Source organism: Dermacentor silvarum, chromosome 10 (genome assembly GCF_013339745.2).
Source record: "Dermacentor silvarum isolate Dsil-2018 chromosome 10, BIME_Dsil_1.4, whole genome shotgun sequence".
NCBI classification, from domain to species: domain Eukaryota; kingdom Metazoa; phylum Arthropoda; class Arachnida; order Ixodida; family Ixodidae; genus Dermacentor; species Dermacentor silvarum.
The window spans coordinates 132,691,128-132,694,647 of record NC_051163.1 but is presented as its reverse complement, the minus strand read 5'-3'; the positions used below and the strand labels follow the sequence as shown (position 1 = coordinate 132,694,647).

General features: G+C 49.9%; 1 long non-coding RNA gene across 1 annotated transcript; it reads left to right on the top strand.

Moving 5' to 3' along the window:
• Positions 1-1,261: 1,261 nt before the first annotated feature.
• On the top strand, positions 1,262-2,857 carry LOC125940874 (uncharacterized). The gene is made up of 2 exons (XR_007464051.1): positions 1,262-1,581; positions 2,694-2,857. It is a non-coding gene; the product is annotated as an uncharacterized LOC125940874 (long non-coding RNA).
• Positions 2,858-3,520: the final 663 nt, after the last annotated feature.

Genomic DNA, 3,520 nt, shown 5'->3' with positions numbered 1-3,520 from the left:
TTGTCGAATAAATACATATGCATATGACTGTAAACCACTACTGACCGTGAGTGAAAAGCGCTTAGTGGTCAGCGAAGCGGTCACTGCACGCACGTATTTCACTTGATCGACTGTGTGAATAATTTAGTTTTTTCGTTACTGTTATTCTTGCAAGCATGATGCTATTGTCCGCGTACCCATGCGAATACCGTTTTTTTACGTTCTTACTTGCGCGGGCTCATTTAGCGCGTTTCTACGAAACGCACAGTTAGCGCATTACGGTTCCCGAACTCTAACACTGGCGCTAGGCCGCGCTGATGAGGTTGACACGTTCGTTTTTGCATTCTCTTGCTGCCGAAGCACATAGACAACGCTCAAAGATGGGTGAGCTCGATGCTGCACCACACTGTTGAAGTTAATTACCTTTATGGGCAGGGCCGCGTAGGGTGCGTGTGAAACCAGAGACTATGTTTTGGTGGACACAGGGTCTGCATACATCTTCCAAAGGACACGATTTTTCCAGATCGTTGAAGTGTATTTACCGACTAGTTCTCTCGCAGAGTGCTCCAATTTCTCTTATACCAGTGTCACACGGCCACTTTTGATAGCGATTGAGACCGATCTGGATCGGAATGTTCGACCGCGATTGGCTCCCTTCCGCAGATTGAGCAAAGAATCCAATCGCGACCAAGAAATTCGACCCATATCGGGCTCGATCACGATCAAAAGTGCGCCGTGTGACCCCCCTATTAGGCACTTGAATGAAGTCGTGTTTGAAAGAATAACAAATGTAGCCTCTGCCACTACATACGAGAAAATATTGCATCGAAGAGCTGACAATTCTCGCAACCTGTTGGGAAATGTGGCGAAAAGAGTTTACCAAAATGCGTTATTTCACTGATGTGTGCATTGGTTCACATTAGATTGAAATGCCAAGTCCTCAGGTGATGCAGGAAACCGGCGAAGCGTGAACATACCACATCGCGGCAGTGGTCTCGCGGAGTGCTGTGTTGTGGACACACTTAGTCCCCAAAATCGTTATTTGCCGCTGGTTGTTTGTGCACCCATAAATTGCACAGTGCTTGCCTGTAGCCTTTTGATGAGTATATATGCCATTACTTACGAGCGTAAGTCATTCGTGACAAAAATAAACGGAAACATCGAAGGAAAGCTACCACTCCGCAATGCAAGCGCAAGGCAAGCTCACAGTCCAGACCGAACAGGCAACACTGACACATACTCTCCACGCCAGACCGTCGGGAGCGCCATCGTGAAAACGTCTATAGACGAGGCAACCTAAAGTTTGCCCGCGCGGCACCAGCGGCGCCCACTCCCCTGGCGGAAGGATGGAAGTGTCGAAGGTCGCCGCCGGGCCAGCGCGCGCCCGTGTTCTCTACGGCGCGAGCGACCGCGTGCGTTGTTTTCGTGACGGCGAGCGCGACCTCATCAACCAGGAAAGGTGGCACGCAATACTGCTGTGTTGTTGATTGCCACGAGAGCCTCGAAAAGTCGAAAGCCGCCCGTGAAGTTCTACAGAATTCCAGAGAGGTGGTACGAGGAGGACAGACGACAAGCGTGGATAACTGCAGTGCGCCGAGTCAAGTAAGTCACGTACTTTCGCATTCGCGTGCAATTTCACGGCCGCTCGATAAAAACGCAATAGTAATGTGCCTGTATTTAGCGCATGGCCGTTTGTTAAGACGTGTCGCGTAGTTGAATCGTACAGTGAAATCCGCCGTGTTAGCTTAGCGGCAAATGCATACGTGTAGCGCCGCTAAGCTCGACGACGCGAGCTCGATGCCCGACCACGGCGGCCGCATTTCGATGGGGGCGAAATGCAAGAATACAGTTCTTGCCATGTACTTTGATTTTTGTGCACGGTAAAGAACCCCCGGTGGTCAAATTTATTCCTGAGATTCTCCATTACAGCGTGCCTCATAATGATACTGTGCTTTTGGCACGTAAAACCTACGAATTTAATTGATTGTACTGTTCGTTCACTCGCGATCGGCAAAGACTGGCTCAAGATAAGTATATCCTTTTTCCAAACGCTGCAACTTGAATTCCTAGTTGTGCAGGCAACAAAAGGGGCCGCACGTTACTTGTCTTTTGTGTGGTGGCAATCCGTATTTAATGCAAGCTGCGGTCATCGCATGCGTCGGTAAGCGGCAGATCGCAAAGCAGCTGCCCGAGACGCGCGCGTTAGGTTTGTTGCTTGGCCATGCTTTCTGGGTTCACAATATCCAAGCATGTTTTAAAGTAATTGCCACCTTGAACATTCTTCCTGCTTCACTCTTCCCGCCAAGAATCTTCGTTTCGGGTAGTAGCCGGCCATCGGTGTGAGCTTACTTTTGCTGCGGCGGGGCATTCGCCCGACGAGAAACTAGATTTGCTTTGGTGAGGCATGTATCGCTAAATTCTTGCGCTCGTGCTGCTGGTCCCAAGGTAATCGCTGGTTACCGTGACCTGGGTTCATTTCGCGGAGCAGTTTGTACGAGTGATTTCTCATGACCAGTGAAAGGATACCTTGCTCAATAATGCATTGAGTTGCCATGACTCTAGCATTGAATAAGGCATGATATACTATAAATATTTATACAGCATGATATCATTATCATTACATATGGCATTATGCACATATGTAGTACTTACATCGTTAATTAATTTTGTTGGCTTATTGGTGCCAAATGCATGTGTTCTTTCTGTTCCGACAGTGCTGATGCCACTCCCTGGGAGCCAAATTGAGAGCAGCCGTGTGTGCGCGCCCAGCGACCAACGAAACCAACCGCAATCGTCACCGTCTCTGCACATCTCTGCAAGCATGCATGACCGCTTTGTGACTGCACCATAGAGAAATAAAAGTCACTAAATGACTGAACTCGGTGTGTACCTCTAACCCGATGTCGTATACAATCTTGTTGGACACCTCCGACACGCACTTGGCTTTCACTGTCACATCAACGCCCACAATTTTTCAACACCACACACGCGTGGAAGCAGACGCTCCCCTTTCTTTAGGTTGCCGCCACGAAAAAAACTGTTGGCGTCGGCAACCGTCTTGAAATCGCACTGCAGTCTTTGCATCGCTGTTCAGCAAGCAGGCGATCTGCCGCCGTCGAAAACGGAGCGCCGTGAGCACGAGCAGCGAAGGAAAGCGCGGGCGAAACAATGTAAACAAAGCGGAGACTGCACCACGGAGCGACCGCGCTGCTTGAAATGTCCACATTGGGGGCGCTGTCAGGAGGCGCAGCAGCGCCTTCAGGCGATCGTTTTCTCGTCTATAGAGGAGGCGCTGCCGCTGCGGAAGCCGCGCCAAGGCGGCGGGCGTCTGCTACGAGCCTGATAATTTGTTTGCTATTAGCCAACATCGCAATAATTTCGGATATATTAAGTACCACGTCACCGCAAGGTAATACCGCAGTGACTCACGGCACAGAGAACGCGTTTGCCGGCTGTGCATACGGGTATTTTGTTTATTTACTTCTCGCTCGTTTGGTCCGCGTTACGCGGCTGTTTGAGTAAAGCATTCCGCGCGCTTACT